General features: G+C 43.6%; 1 pseudogene; it reads left to right on the forward strand.

Moving 5' to 3' along the window:
• The first annotated feature begins 323 nt into the window (after positions 1-323).
• Positions 324-6,595, forward strand: LOC135507481 (glycoprotein hormone beta-5-like; annotated as a pseudogene).
• Positions 6,596-16,715: the final 10,120 nt, after the last annotated feature.

The following is a 16,715-nucleotide window of genomic DNA, read 5'->3' on the forward strand; positions in this document are numbered from 1 at the left end:
AACAAAGAAGCAACCACAGTCCCTAATCAGGCTAATGGCCTGTAGTTCACAGGTGACTGGGCTGATGAGGTAGAAAGGCCTAAGGGGGATCAGACAGGAGCCTGACTCTCTGGCAAGAGCCAGTCAGGTTACTAATTCCCTGACTGGCTCCTGATTGACGTGACATGCTGGGATAAATAGCTAGAAGTTCCTCCCTGGGATCCATTAGCAGGTGCTGTCAGAGACATCACAGCTACCAGAGTTACTGCAGTCCCTGATTCAGAGGTTCAGTGGTAGTCCTCTTCAGTGGAGATCTACTGCAGTGAGACCAGTTGTGAGCCCAGATGACCCAGAGGAGAGGTACTCAGTGGTGAGTTATAACACTTTAGTTAGATCAGTCACACTTACTCTTTATGAAGTTTGGGTCAGCAATCAGAGTACAAAAATACTCACCACATTAACTTGATATACACAGACTATTAAATATATAGAGATATAGAGAGAGTGTAATGTTAGGCAGTAGAGATAACCCTGTGGTGTCTGTGCAGGTTGCGTTCTGTGCTGCTGTGCTGTACAGTGCTGTGATCATGGCATTACACTAATCCAGGCTTCATCCGTCAACCTGCCCGCTTCATTGGCTGTGCTGTCCGGAGTTTACTTTCCGGGCCAGGAAACCAGGCTGTGGTGGGCTGCACATCACCACGGACACCTGCTGGGGGCGCTGTGAGACCTGGGAGGTGAGGACGGAGAGCAGGAGAGAGTCCTATGCAGTCTGACTGCAGATAACGGTTACAAATCAGTACAAATCAGAGGTCAGCAAACTCTGTAAACTATTTAATTATGAGTACTAAACTACAGTGTGCTGATTATTGTAGAACAATGCATCACTGTATCCCGGCTAAAGGCTAAATCGACCAGTGACAAAATAAAGCAAGTCATAAACAAATTTATTATAAACTAATTTCTCATAAACTGTACTTCCAATGGAGTAACTTAATTGTGGAGCTTGTTGAATGAACAAACATGTTAATCGAAATTAACTTGGTCTCTGTGTGTGTCTCTTCAGAAGCCTGTCCTGGACCCTCCATACATAGAGTCCTATCATCGTGTGTGTACCTACAACAAGACACACCTGGTGACGGTGCAGCTGCCTACCTGCTCAGCCAACATGGACCCCATGTACACCTACCCTGTAGCCCTGAGGTGTGACTGTGGAGCAATTGTCATACTTGAGTAAAAGTAAAGACACCTTAAAAGAAAATTACTCAAGTAAAAGTGGAAGTCACCCAGAAAACTACTACTTGAGTTAAAGTCTAAAAGTATTTGTTTTGAAATATACTTAAGTATCAAAAGTAAATGTAATTGCTAAAATATACTTAAGTATCAAAAGTAAATGTATAAATCATTTCAAATTCCTTATATTATGCAAACCCGACCGCACAATTGTCTTGTATTTTAAATTTATGGATAGCCAGGGGCATACTCCAACACTCAGAAATAATTCACAAACGAAGCATATGTGTTTAGTGATTCCACCAGATCAGAGGCAGTAGGGATGACCAGGGATGTTCTCTTGATAAGTGTGTGAATATTTTCCTGTTCCATTTTCCTGTTCTGCTAAGCATTCAAAATGTAACGAGTACTTTTGGGTGTCAGGGGAAATGTACTGAGTAAAAAGTACATTATTTTCTTTAGCAATGTAGTGAAGTAAAAGTAGTCAAAAATATAAATAGTAAAGTACAGATACCCCCCCAAAACGAATTAAGCAGTACTTTAAATATTTTTTACTTAAGTACTTTACACTACCGCTGTGGAGTGTGTCTGACCAGCACCACTGAGTGTATCACCTATGTCCAACTGCTGCCATCACTAGTACTGCACAGGGAGAGCAGCGCTGGACATTTCCATTCTCTCCATAGAATAAATCACCTTTCTATTTCAAGTCATTATACAACTTGGAAAAACTTGAAACATGTTAACACATTATGTAATCTGACTCTGAATAGTTTATTTCAATAAGGTATAGCTCACTCAGCTCTCTTTACTGAAAAAGCAGACGAGCTGAATAAAAAGAGTCAAGAAATTCAAAGCATAGTGGTTGATAATGAACTTGAAATCCTTCATAGAGGATATAAACTTGTTTTTCTAAGTGTTATGAATATGCATGAGAAGGAGCATTATATAACCGGTGTCACTAAGGTGCTTCAGGGCTGTGTTTGAGCTCTCATGCTTGGAGCATCTTCACTGTGTGAGTGGGGTTTAGGAGGCTGTGGAGCACTCCCTAGACAGTCAAACACACTCACAGCGTCACACACACCCTCGCTCGCAGTGTCACACACTCACACTCACGAAGAAAAACCCAAAGACGAGTAGCTGCTGCTTTGGCAACAGCCAATGGGGATCCGAATTTTAAAAAATACAACAGCAAAAATACACACACACACACCCTATGGTGTCAGGGGTGTCAGACTCATTTAGAGTGCCTCTTGGGTTCATCACAAAATCTTCAAGACTCGAAACATAAACACAGACATTATCACCCTCTTCCCCCGGATATTAATATTAATAGTACAGTCTCTCTGTGATTATTGCTTTTGGGCTTTTCATGTTGTGGCACCAGGATCATCCAAAAGGCCACATTAAAGGATCAACAGAGTTCCACCATCTTAGAATAGAAAATATCATTGCGAGGAAATGAAGAGATCTCTGTTATAAATTACCATGGAAAAGCCACCAACAGTTCTACCATCTTTAATCCTTGTTTGACTCCACGTCACATCTGTAAATCTGGACAAGGTAAAAAATACATAGTGCCAACATGTTTGACCCAGTACACCTAACCTGGAACAGTGAACAGACCTGTGTCTCTGTGTCAGCTGGCCATGTCTCCTGGGTCTCCTAATCAAACTCACTGACAATCTACAGCACTGTCAAACACAGCATAAATAGGCGAGATTAGAAGACCTGGCTGTGTGTCTCAAGACAGCACAGTTCTGTGGCCCTGTTGAGAGCTGCTGTAACGGCCCCTGTCTTTCTAATCGTTTCTGACATTACCGTCGCTTCCTCCTCTGGCTGGGGGAAGGAGGGGGAGAGGGGAGGAGGGTGGAAGGGGGACCTGTAACAGCTCCTGGCAGGAGGACTGAAGGGGGAGGTGTGGGGGGTTGGGGGGCACTGGTGCAACACACCACACTGCAACGTCCTAATGGAAAAAGAGGAGGCAGGATCTGAAATGAAGGAACAGATGATGATTATGATGGTGAAGATTATGGTGAACCCCTCCTCTGCTGAGATTCTGTGATATAATTTCCCTTTTGAGGGAACATCTTAACAAAAACATGAACATTGATAGCCTTCGCAAAGGCCATGCTGAACCCAAATCCACCTCTAACTGACCGCTGTAAAATAATTACCGCATACTGTATTTGGTGGTTTTAATGGATGATCTATAGTGGTCCTTACTGAGTGGAAAGGGAGTTTGGTCTTTTTCTTTGTCGATCTTAGGTTTGATAATCAATGTCTTTACTTAGAGTACACCAAAGAGAAGGTACACCTAAAATGCTTTAAATTAGTAAATTTAGCCACAATCAATAATATTTCAAGAGAATTCAATGGCATGATGCTCCTACAGTATATTGATGAATGTCAGTTTCAGAGGAAGAGCACTTAACCAAGGGTAATGGGTTCAGACTCTGTGACCAAAAACTATTACAGAAAGTAGTCATTACATCTACTTTTCACACTCCCACAGGAGTCATCAATTGCAGCTTTATTTTTAGTAGCTCTTGAGAAGCTAATTTCTCTTGACTGTTTCTCTTCGGCTTGGTGTCAATACACACAAATGGTGGTAAATTAGCCACAATAATTCCTGTCAACCTGCTCAGTTTTAATTGGCAGTTCCGATTAGAACCCTTCATTGCACCCTACCTGTGCCTGAACAAGGACTGCAGCTCCAGCGGTAATGAGTTTACTAGAGTCAACACGATTTATCACAACACAGGAGATGATTGGACAGATCATTGGAATGCAGACCTCTTGCCAAATCAAGCCTGACAAAGTATCTCAAAATGCTTTCTAAAAAACCTAAAAACAAAAAAGGTTTGAGGTACCTCAATACAATTTATGTTAATTAATTTAAATGGGTTAAATTGGACTGTTTCGGTCTAGAAGATTGCATCAGATTACACGGATTCCTCTTAAAATCAGAACCCTGTATCCGACCAGTAGTATTCAAATCACACACGCAACACAGAAATAACTAATAACACACAGACAGTATCAGCTTGGCAAATCTAATTTCTGGGAGTTCAGATTTGACTACTATATGGTATCACAGATTGGACTTTGCAGTAAAACCAATGATGTATATAAACCCTGGATTGCTGATGCTATGTATTGGCCATTGAGAGGCTTTGAAACCACTGTTCAGCCATATTAGCACAACACACATATTGGAACAGTCCTTTATAGGAATGAATGGAATTCTACAGTATTTCAATAAAATGTTTCAAGGACAAAAGTACATGTACTGTATTTAAGTATTTTTTGTTGTTGTAGTAGGGACATTAATAATCTCAAAACATTATACTTCTAGGAAAATGTTTTTAAATACTGTATATTTTGTTTTATTTTTGTTTAGCTCACATAATATAATGTAAAAGTATGCATTAATAAGGTGTCTGTAATATATTAAATGTGGCATACATTTCTATTCCAAAATATTTTTACAATGGTGGGGGAGTGTCAAGATGGAGACACATTGGCCTCAACACAGCACCCTCTTATCCTCATCTAGTGTATACATAAATCAGTGTGTCAATATTTGTCTGCTTAGCCATCTCATCTAGTGTATACATAAATCAGTAGATAAATCTTTGTCTGCTAAGCCATCTCATCTAGTGTATACATAAATCAGTGGATAAATCTTTGTCTGCTTAGCCATCTGAAAGTATAAAGAGGGAATACATTGAAAGAGTGATTCTGACATTCTGTAGATTTCCCAGTAATAATACATTTCCTTCCCTGTAGAGAAGCACATTTTAAAGTTGACAAATAGACTAGAAAGCCCCAGACAGTACTTTATTTAGCTGACGCTACAGTTAAGGTATACAACTGTAAAAAAAAAAAAAAAAAAAAAAAAAGGTTAAAATAGTGGGAATCATCAGTGCTACTTATTAATGCCATTGTTTTAACAAATGGTAGACAACAGTAACATTCCAGTAGAAATTAATTGGAAATTATAGTCCAGGTGTGACCAGATGCTTCCCAGTCATACCAGTCCTGTCTCCATATGGAGAGGTATCGAGTCAACACAAACAGAGAGAGAGAGGCTAGATATTAGCATGCTCAAGACACAATCAGTGAGTTTCACTTGAAGTTCTTCAGAGAGAGGAGAGAGAAAGAAGAGAGAGGGGGACAGAGAGAGCGAAGGAGAAGGGGATAGGGATTGAGAGAAAGCGAGCGACCAGTGTGCGGGGTGAGAAGGAGAGATAGAAGAGAGCAGTGTCAGCTGAGAGAGGGATGGGGGGTGCAGCTATACATTCAGGCGTCTGAGACTGAGACGTGATGTGTTCTCTCCCTGTGATGAAGGGAAGACTGGCCAGGCTCTTTTTTTCCCCAGTCACTAGTCAAATCAAGACTAAAGAAAGAACCAGAAGAAACTCTCTCCTTCCCACTGCTCCTCCTCCCTGTGTCCCTTCATAAAAATCAAGTCCGTTTAAGTCATTTGAGAGAAACTTTCAAATGGCTTGTGGTGTATACAAGAGTGTTACAGTATGAATGACTTATATGCACAAATCCCTCGACTGAATCCTAATTATCTCTGTACTATTACGTAGTACTAGGACTAGATTCCTATGTAGCAGACAGGCATTCATCAATGGACTTAGAGCAAGAACCATACACATACATACTTTATATAAGACTGCTGTGAGTTTACGAGTGCCATTGAGAAATAATCTGTTCTCAATCCCCAGAAAATCACAGTTTGCGATATTCAATGCGTCTTCATAACCATGAACGCGGTGGTAAAATGGACAGAAGACATCCCCATTGGTACTAAACAACTCAGGTAGGTATCTCTGTTGGAATAGCTGTGCCACAGAGGGAGCCACGTTGCAGCAGGCTAGACGAGCTGAGAAGAGGTGAGTTTTAAACAGAAGCCAGCCCAGCCCAGTGCTGCAGTGCAGTTGAGTTGAGGAAAGGCTGAGAGGCAGGCAGGCACCCACCACAGCAGAACTAAAGCCTCCCATGCTCTGTCTGCTTGATGTTCTGGCAGCCAGGGAAACTGATCTGCCTCTGTGGAGACACCATCTTGGGAAATCAGACCCAGATCAAGAGCTCAAGTGTTGTACGTGTATACAAGCAGTCACAGTACCCTGGGTCATAACACTGCTCCTCAGGCTGCAGATTTACAAATGCATTTTCATAAATGTATTTCATATTTTTATTGAGATGAGCCTTTAGTGGTGACGGTGCGCTCAACAAACTCATCTTCAATAATATAACTTGGTTCAGGCTTTGTGACACACTGTGTCACTGTGTGGAGGCTGTCTCGTGCCATGTGTAGGGATCGTGGAACTGTGTGTCACTGGAAGGACTGGACCTTCGTGTGCCTTAAACTTCATGTGCCAGAAGCCATGCTGTCAGTCTGTCTCAGACGTCCCTACTTTATTTACCACATTGCAGTCAGTCTGCACATCTAGTTCATGCAGCAGGGTGAACTTAAAAAGCCTTATTTACACATCATGGCAACATACGGTCAGTGCATAACATGTCCCTAAATGATGCATAGACACGAGAAGAAACTGTTATGCTATTAATGCTAAAATACTTCTGAAAAAAATCTCTCTCTCTACAGGAAATCAGACAGTGATAGGGGATATGCTGTACAGTGCTGCTTGAAAGTATGCGAACCCTATAGGGCTAGTCATTATTTTGTTATAAAATATAACAATTTTGTAATAGACATTCCAAGTAAATGACAGAAACAAAAAAATATATATTTTCACTGTTTCTTTTAACAAAAGTGGTTTATTTTAACAGAAACTCAGATTTGATGTGTGTAAAAATATGAGAACCCCTTCAGTCAATAGCTTGTGGAACCTCCATTAGCAGCGATAACTTGGAGTAAACTTCTCCTGTAGCCAGTAATCAGTCTCTGATTACAGAACTCAGCCAATTGTTGTGAGATTTGAGGGGTGTCTGGCATGAACTGCCCACTTCAGGTCCTGCCACAGCATCTCGATTGGATTTAGGTCAGGATTTTGACTTGGCCAATCCAAAACACAAATCTTCTTTCTCCTGAGCCATTCTTTGGTAGATTTGCTTGAATGCTTTGGGTCGTTGTCTTGTTGTAAGACCCATTTTCGGCCCAGCTTCAGCTCCTTGACTGATGGCCTGACGTTCAAGAATCTCCTGGTATACCTCAGAAATCATGGTTCCCTTAATGATGTGGAGTCGCCCAGGTCCAGAGTAAAAGGAGCCCCAGATCTTGACATTCCCACCACCATGCTTGACTGTTGGGATAAGGTTATTTTGGTGGTAGGCAGTGTTGGATTTTCGCCAAACATAGCAGTGTGACCAAAAAGGTCCATTTTGGACTCATCGGTCTAGAGAGTGGACTTCCAGAAACCTGTCCAGGTGGTCTCTGGCAAAGTTAAGATTTGGTTCTTTTTTGATAGCCGATGCTTCTTTCGATTCAGTGTTCGTCTTATTGTTGAACCATGCACAGTTACCTGAGCGAGGGAGGTCTGCAAATCTCTAGATGTTATGTTTAGGTTGGCTTTTACCTGATTTATTATTGTTCTTGTGGCTCTTGGGGATATTTTGGAAGGGCTTCCACTTCCAGGCTGAGTTGCTGTCATGTTAAATGCTCTCCATTTGTAAATTATTCACCTCACAGTGGCCTGATGGAGCTAAAATCTTATTGAGATAATTTGATAACCTTCCCCAGACTGATGTGCTCTCACTACCCTTGTCCCGATGTCCTCTGAGAGCTCCTTTCCTCTCGGCATGGTGTGCTTTGCATTCACCTGAATGGGTAACACCAAACTTACCAGGTTTCTTATGTCTATTTATCAGAGTCCCGCCCAAACTCTTTCCAAATGATCTTTCCTTTGATTGGTTCATTTGGTACCCAATTATTTACCCACCTGATTCTACTTACCTACTTGATTTAACCAATGCAACTTGGGGTTCAATTATTTTTGCACCTGCACTAATTACTTTTTAATTTTGTTTTTCTACTACATGCATGATTTCCTCTACACCAACATATGGTATTGGTAAATATAAACCTGTTATGTCAGATCAAAAGGCTGGTTCTGATTAAATTAAGATTTCATGGTAAAAACTTTAAAAATCTGTCATTGCACAAAAGGTTCACATACTTTTAAGCAGGATTGTAATATGTCAATCATCAAAAATATAAATCAATGTACAGTATGTAGCAACAACTTACTGGAACAGACCAAGGCTTGAAAGAGAAAAATCATGACGGTGCTCAATAATTGACACTCAATCATCAATATCAGTTTATCACTTGCATTGGCACTCATATCATCCAGAACGACCAGAAGTTTAGCCTATAGCTACTGGACTTTCTTTCTGTGGGAAAAGCATTAACCTTACTGATTTCCCCATTCGCCAAGTATCAATGCAGTGTTTCAGAAACCATTGGCAAGTCATGGTTAATAGTGCTACCTCTATACATACCCTGAATGTCAACATTGGAAATTGTCAATAATTAAAAAATATTTATATATAGAGTAGATCAATAAAATCTTGGTTCTCTTTCAACACATTTGCATGCAGTCAACTGCATAATATACAGGCAAGAAGTAAATAGAGTCAGGGGCGCAACTTTCACTAGTGACACGACCCCCACATTCTGAAATGTTATTTTTGTCCCCCCCCCCTCAGTTTTACCATTGCACTGTGATACTAAAAGCGCCATCGGTGTGCTTTAGGACCATGCGGACGCCTCAGAGCGGTCGGGTAGGCTGTTTGGCGGGTTCATTGGGCTGGATTTAGGTGCATGCGGACAACAAAGACCATGCGGACGGCAAAGCTTCTGAAAGGCACGGTGCTGCTGTCTGCAGCTGCTGTCTCTGTATCTGCTGTGTGTGATGCAATTTTTCTCCAAGTCGTAAAAGCAAGCAGAGGAGAAACTGGCTACTAATTATTTGACTGATGTAGCTGGCAAGGTACCTGTAACTGCTGTTTGACTTATATTACCAGTGCTGAGCTAGTAGTGTAACTGACCTGTAACGTTAGCTACAGTAATATTTAATCCCTTCTCGACTTAAGTTCTGTCTGAAGAGAATGAACCAGCTAGCTAGTAGCTACCACAGCCAGTTACGCTCTAGTCTCTAGCTATGTGTCAGTTTGCTGTATCTAACAGCTGTTATGTGTATGAATTGTTTTGTAGCCTTTTTGTTCCGTTTCAACAGAAGTAAATTAACTTTGCTAGTTTCCTGCTAACGTTAGCTGGATAGCTCACTAACTTTAGCTATTACTTATGCCTCAATCACACTAGACCTAAATCAAATGAAGAAACCAGCGGCCAAGCAACTGAAAACTGATATTCAGAATTGTTTTGACAGCGCGATGTGAGTTTTTATTAGACACAGTATAGCAATGTAACATTATTGATCTGTCAGTTTTCCAAGCTAATTCCCTACTTTTCACACTGACATGGTATAAACAGCACTACAGGCTACACTGTCATAGTGCAGTCAGTACACAATACTATGCTCATCATGTTTTATCAGGATCAGACAGCCAGGGAAGACCGGTCTACGGAGCTCAGGTGAATTTTGCAGTATATTATAACAATCAGTGAATGGATACAAAGTGCCATCTTGATTTGATGGGTAGACTACAGTCTGAGATCTGGGAATAATGGTCATTTAAATGATTGAACCATTGATTCTATTATTGGATAATATAATGTATAAATGTACACCAAGGTAATTCTTTGCCATGCCTCATCTTAGCAGGATCAGATGATGACAGGGGTCTCAGCTGGGTCAGGCAACCAGGGAAGTCCAGTCTGTGACGGCGCTCATGTGAACTTTTGCAGATACAACACTTTATTCTCTCTGTGCAGCAAACACTGGACAATCCAGAAGCTTCAAAGATTTAAACTATTTTAAGGCAGTCTGACAAACTTCAAGTTGGTTTCCAAACTGTATCAAAGTTTGATAGAGGCTTTTCCTGATGACACAAAACAAAATGTGAGGGAGACCTGGGAAACACTACTGATGATGATGAATGGATACAGATATGTTTGAATAATCTGTCATGTTCATATCATCTCAGACATAAACTGCAGTTTTTGACCATCCATAGAACATACTTTATGCCAGTGAAACTGAATATCAAGCACTCAGAAATATAATTTCTCTACTGGATGTGTAAAACACCAAAGGGAACATATGTGTTATGTTATGATCTTGTGAAGGCTGGCTGAATTCTGTCAGAGAATGTGATTTTATCTCAGCATGTCTACAGATTCACCTATCTCCCTGTTTTTGTTTGCTTGGAAATGTTGATATTGGAGAATGTTATCAGAAGAAACTGTGAAACTCAGCATTTATAGCAGCTAAGAAATGCTATGCCATTAATTGGAAGGTTGGTTATCCTCCCACAATGTCACAATGGATGGCAGAAATGTCAAGTTATGCATCTCTATATTTGATTTCTGTATGACAAAAGGTGTCTGTATTGAAAACATGAGATTTTTGTTAGTCCAGCAGTAGCAAATAGATTATGGCACACGAGACACGTGTCTGATTTGCGCCCGTCTCAGTGGACTAATCCATTGAGGAGGCCGCAGGGATTACATGGTCCAACAATATGGGGATTGTGGTTCAGATGAACAAGGCACGTCTTTCTCCAGAAGGCATTCTCTCCCGCCCTTTCGTGGGTATTCAATGTTTCATAACGTTGTGTGCATTGTTTGCTGTGTCTCTCAATTCCCCATTATACATTTGAAGTCAGAAGTTTACATACACTTAGGTTGGAGTCATTAAAAACTTGTTTTTCAACCACTCCACAAATGTCTTGTTAACAAAATATAGTTTTAGCTAGTCGGTTAGGACATCTACTTTGTGCATGACACAAGTAATTGTTCCAACAATTGTTTACGGACAGATTATTTCACTTATAATTCACTGTATCACAATTCCAGTGGGTCAGAAGTTTACATGCATTAAGTTGACTGTGCCTTTAAACAGCTTGGAAAATTCCAGAAAATTATGTCATGGCTTTAGAAGCTTTGGATAGGCTAATTGACATCATTTGAATCAATTGCAGGTGTACCTGTGGATGTATTTCAAGGCCTACCTTCAAACTCAGTGCCTCTTTGCTTGACATCATGGGAAAATCTAAAGAAATCAGCCAAGACCTCAGGAAAAAAAATGGTAGACCACATGTCTGGTTCATCCTTGGGAGCAATTTCCAAACGCCTGATGGTACCACGTTCATCTGTACAAACAATAGTACGCAAGTATAAACACCATGGAACCACACAGCCGTCATACCGCTCAGGAAGGAGACGCGTTCGGTCTCCTAGAGATGAATGTACGTTGGTGAGAAAGTGCAAAGAAATCCCAGAACAATAGCAAAGGACCCTGTGAAGATGCTGGAGTAAACAGGTACAAAAGTATCTATATCCACAGTTAAACAAGTCCTATATCGACATAACCTGAAAGGCCACTCAGCAAGGAAGAAGCCACTGCTCCAAAACCGCCATAAAAAAAACAGACTACAGTTTGCAACTGCACATGGAGACAAAGATCGTACTTTCTGTGTCCTCTGGTCTGATAAACTGTTTGGCAATAATGACCATCGTTATGTTTGGAGGAAAAAGGGGGAGGCTTGCAAGCCGAAGACCACCATCCCAACTGTAAAGCACGAGGGTGGCAGCATCATGTTTTGGAGGCGCTTTGCTGCAGGAGGGACCGGTTCCGGGTTGGAGCGAGCGGTCGCATCTACACTTCGGTCCGCAGGTAGTATAACTTTTCATTACATTTTCATTACATTTCATTATAGTACAACGGTTTGATTTGTCTAATCTTAGCAATTTCTTCTTAGCTAGCCACATAGCCGTCTTTGTATCAAAGATAATTGCGTAATTATCGTATTTCGTCGTCCTAACGTAGTCTACACTGCTATCTGCCCAGCAGCTAGCTAACGTCCACCGTCTACTAGCACTGTAGAAACTATTACACTCAACTGAACGACTCGATTAGTGTAGTGTTAGCTAGCTACATAGTTGTCTTTGCTGTCTTCGTATCCAAGATAATTGTGTAGTTTAGAGTGTGTAGACTTAGAGTGATTATCTTAATTTACCGAGGTTAGCTAGCCAGCTATTTGTCGTCCTTAACGTAGGAGATACTGCTAGCTAGCTAGCCAACAGCTAGCCAACGTCCACCGAATTGAACTTCAACAACCCGGTCAACATTCCGCTTCGCTCCACAGGTAGTATCACATTTTCATTTCACTTCATTACAGTACAACGGTTTGATTTGTTTGATCGTAGCTAGCTAGCTACATAGCCGTCTTTGTATCTAAGACAATTGTGTAGTCTAGAGCGATTTTCTAGGTTAGCTAGCCAGCTATTGTCGTTCTTTTAACGTAACGTAATGTAATCAACACTGCTAGCTAGCCAGCTAGCCCCCGAATAGCAGCACTGTAGAAACTATTACACTCGACGGAACGACTTGATTAGTGTAGTGTCAACAACGCAGCCACTGCCAGCTAGCCTACAAAGTCAACAACGCAGCCACTGCCAGCTAGCCTACTCCAGCAGTACTGTATCATTTCAATCATTTTAGTCAATAAGATTCTTGCTACGTAAGCTTAACTTTCTGAACATTCGAGACGTGTAGTCCACTTGTCATTCCAATCTCCTTTGCATTAGCGTAGCCTCTTCTGTAGCCTGTCAACTATGTGTCTATCTATCCCTGTTCTCTCCTCTCTGCACAGACCATACAAACGCTCCACACCGCGTGGCCGCGGCCACCCTAATCTGGTGGTCCCAGCGCGCACGACCCATGTGGAGTTCCAGGTCTCCGGTAGCCTCTGGAACTGCCAATCTGCGGCCAACAAGGCAGAGTTCATCTCAGCCTATGCCTCCCTCCAGTCCCTCGACTTCTTGGCACTGACGGAAACATGGATCACCACAGATAACACTGCTACTCCTACTGCTCTCTCTTCGTCCGCCCACGTGTTCTCGCACACCCCGAGAGCTTCTGGTCAGCGGGGTGGTGGCACCGGGATCCTCATCTCTCCCAAGTGGTCATTCTCTCTTTCTCCCCTTACCCATCTGTCTATCGCCTCCTTTGAATTCCATGCTGTCACAGTTACCAGCCCTTTCAAGCTTAACATCCTTATCATTTATCGCCCTCCAGGTTCCCTCGGAGAGTTCATCAATGAGCTTGATGCCTTGATAAGCTCCTTTCCTGAGGACGGCTCACCTCTCACAGTCCTGGGCGACTTTAACCTCCCCACGTCTACCTTTGACTCATTCCTCTCTGCCTCCTTCTTTCCACTCCTCTCCTCTTTTGACCTCACCCTCTCACCTTCCCCCCCTACTCACAAGGCAGGCAATACGCTCAACCTCATCTTTACTAGATGATGTTCTTCCACTCATTGCAACTCCCCTCCAAGTCTCCGACCACTACCTTGTATCCTTTTCCCTCTCGCTCTCATCCAACACTTCCCACACTGCCCCTACTCGGATGGTATCACGCCGTCCCAACCTTCGCTCTCTCTCCCCCGCTACTCTCTCCTCTTCCATCCTATCATCTCTTCCCTCTGCTCATACCTTCTCCAACCTATCTCCTGATTCTGCCTCCTCAACCCTCCTCTCTTCCCTTTCTGCATCCTTTGACTCTCTATGTCCCCTATCCTCCAGGCCGGCTCGGTCCTCCCCTCCCGCTCCGTGGCTCGACGACTCATTGCGAGCTCACAGAACAGTGCTCCGGGCAGCCGAGCGGAAATGGAGGAAAACTCGCCTCCCTGCGGACCTGGCATCCTTTCACTCCCTCCTCTCTACATTTTCCTCCTCTGTCTCTGCTGCTAAAGCCACTTTCTACCACTCTAAATTCCAAGCATCTGCCTCTAACCCTAGGAAGCTCTTTGCCACCTTCTCCTCCATCCTGAATCCTCCTCCCCCTCCCCCCCTCCTCCCTCTCTGCAGATGACTTCGTCAACCATTTTGAAAAGAAGGTCGACGACATCCGATCCTCGTTTGCTAAGTCAAACGACACCGCTGGTTCTGCTCACACTGCCCTACCCTGTGCTCTGACCTCTTTCTCCCCTCTCTCTCCAGATGAAATCTCGCTTCTTGTGACGGCCGGCCGCCCAACAACCTGCCCGCTTGACCCTATCCCCTCCTCTCTTCTCCAGACCATTTCCGGAGACCTTCTCCCTTACCTCACCTCGCTCATCAACTCATCCCTGACCGCTGGCTACGTCCCTTCCGTCTTCAAGAGAGCGAGAGTTGCACCCCTTCTGAAAAACCTACACTCGATCCCTCCGATGTCAACAACTACAGACCAGTATCCCTTCTTTCTTTTCTCTCCAAAACTCTTGAACGTGCCGTCCTTGGCCAGCTCTCCCGCTATCTCTCTCAGAATGACCTTCTTGATCCAAATCAGTCAGGTTTCAAGACTAGTCATTCAACTGAGACTGCTCTTCTCTGTATCACGGAGGCGCTCCGCACTGCTAAAGCTAACTCTCTCTCCTCTGCTCTCATCCTTCTAGACCTATCGGCTGCCTTCGATACTGTGAACCATCAGATCCTCCTCTCCACCCTCTCCGAGTTGGGCATCTCCGGCGCGGCCAACGCTTGGATTGCGTCCTACCTGACAGGTCGCTCCTACCAGGTGACGTGTCGAGAATCTGTCTCCTCGCCACGCGCTCTCACCACTGGTGTCCCCCAGGGCTCTGTTCTAGGCCCTCTCCTATTCTCGCTATACACCAAGTCACTTGGCTCTGTCATAACCTCACATGGTCTCTCCTATCATTGCTATGCAGACGACACACAATTAATCTTCTCCTTTCCCCCTTCTGATGACCAGGTGGCGAATCGCATCTCTGCATGTCTGGCAGACATATCAGTGTGGATGACGGATCACCACCTCAAGCTGAACCTCGGCAAGACGGAGCTGCTCTTCCTCCCGGGGAAGGACTGCCCGTTCCATGATCTCGCCATCACGGTTGACAACTCCATTGTGTCCTCCTCCCAGAGCGCTAAGAACCTTGGCGTGATCCTGGACAACACCCTGTCGTTCTCAACTAACATCAAGGCGGTGGCCCGTTCCTGTAGGTTCATGCTCTACAACATCCGCAGAGTACGACCCTGCCTCACACAGGAAGCGGCGCAGGTCCTAATCCAGGCACTTGTCATCTCCCGTCTGGATTACTGCAACTCGCTGTTGGCTGGGCTCCCTGCCTGTGCCATTAAACCCCTACAACTCATCCAGAACGCCGCAGCCCGTCTGGTGTTCAACCTCCCCAAGTTCTCTCACGTCACCCCGCTCCTCCGCTCTCTCCACTGGCTTCCAGTTGAAGCTCGCATCCGCTACAAGACCATGGTGCTTGCCTACGGAGCTGTGAGGGGAACGGCACCGCAGTACCTCCAGGCTCTGATCAGGCCCTACACCCAAACAAGGGCACTGCGTTCATCCACCTCTGGCCTGCTCGCCTCCCTACCACTGAGGAAGTACAGTTCCCGCTCAGCCCAGTCAAAACTGTTCGCTGCTCTGGCCCCCCAATGGTGGAACAAACTCCCTCACGACGCCAGGACAGCGGAGTCAATCACCACCTTCCGGAGACACCTGAAACCCCACCTCTTCAAGGAATACCTAGGATAGGATAAAGTAATCCTTCTCACCCCCCCCTTAAATGATTTAGATGCACTATTGTAAAGTGGCTGTTCCACTGGATGTCAGAAGGTGAATTCACCTATTTGTAAGTCGCTCTGGTTAAGAGCGTCTGCTAAATGACTTAAATGTAAATGTAAATGACTGGTGCACTTCACAAAATAGATGGCATCACGAGGAGGGAAAATTATGTGGATATATTGAAGCAACATCTCAGGACATCAGTCAGGAAGTTAAAGCTTGGTCGCAAATGGACAATGACCTCAATCATGCTTCCAAAGTTGTGGCAAAATGGCTTAAGGACAACAAAGTCAAGGTGTTGGCGTGGCCATCACAAAGCTCTGACCTCAATCCTATAGACAATTTGTGGGCAGAACTGAAAAAGCAGGTGCAAGCAAGGAGGCATACAAACCTGACTCAGTTACACCAGCTCTGTCAGGAGGAATGGACCAAAATTCAGGCAACTTATTGTGGGAAACTTGTGAAAGGCTAACCGAAACGTTTGCCCCAAGTTAAACAATTTTAAGGCAATGCTACCAAGTACTAATTGAGTGTATGTAAACTTCTGACCCACCTGGCCTGCACGCAAATGTAGGCCTATAAATGCACCCACTTGGGGATGTCTGATAGTATTTCTGATTGTCTTAATTCACCACCACTAATGAGCTGTGGAGATTCTCAAAGTCATTTTTCTTCACCTCAAACAGCAAGTAAACAAAGTCTGTTTTAGAATCAACTGATAATGACAATAGTTACTCTAAGTATTTGAACAATATTTCCAGCTCTCTCCCTTTCGATAACCACTCAGCATGAAAAGTAAAAATGTAATGCTCAGGTCCAGTG

The sequence above is a fragment of the Oncorhynchus masou genome, chromosome 21, assembly GCF_036934945.1.
Source record: "Oncorhynchus masou masou isolate Uvic2021 chromosome 21, UVic_Omas_1.1, whole genome shotgun sequence".
In the NCBI taxonomy this organism is placed as follows: Eukaryota; Metazoa; Chordata; class Actinopteri; order Salmoniformes; family Salmonidae; genus Oncorhynchus; species Oncorhynchus masou.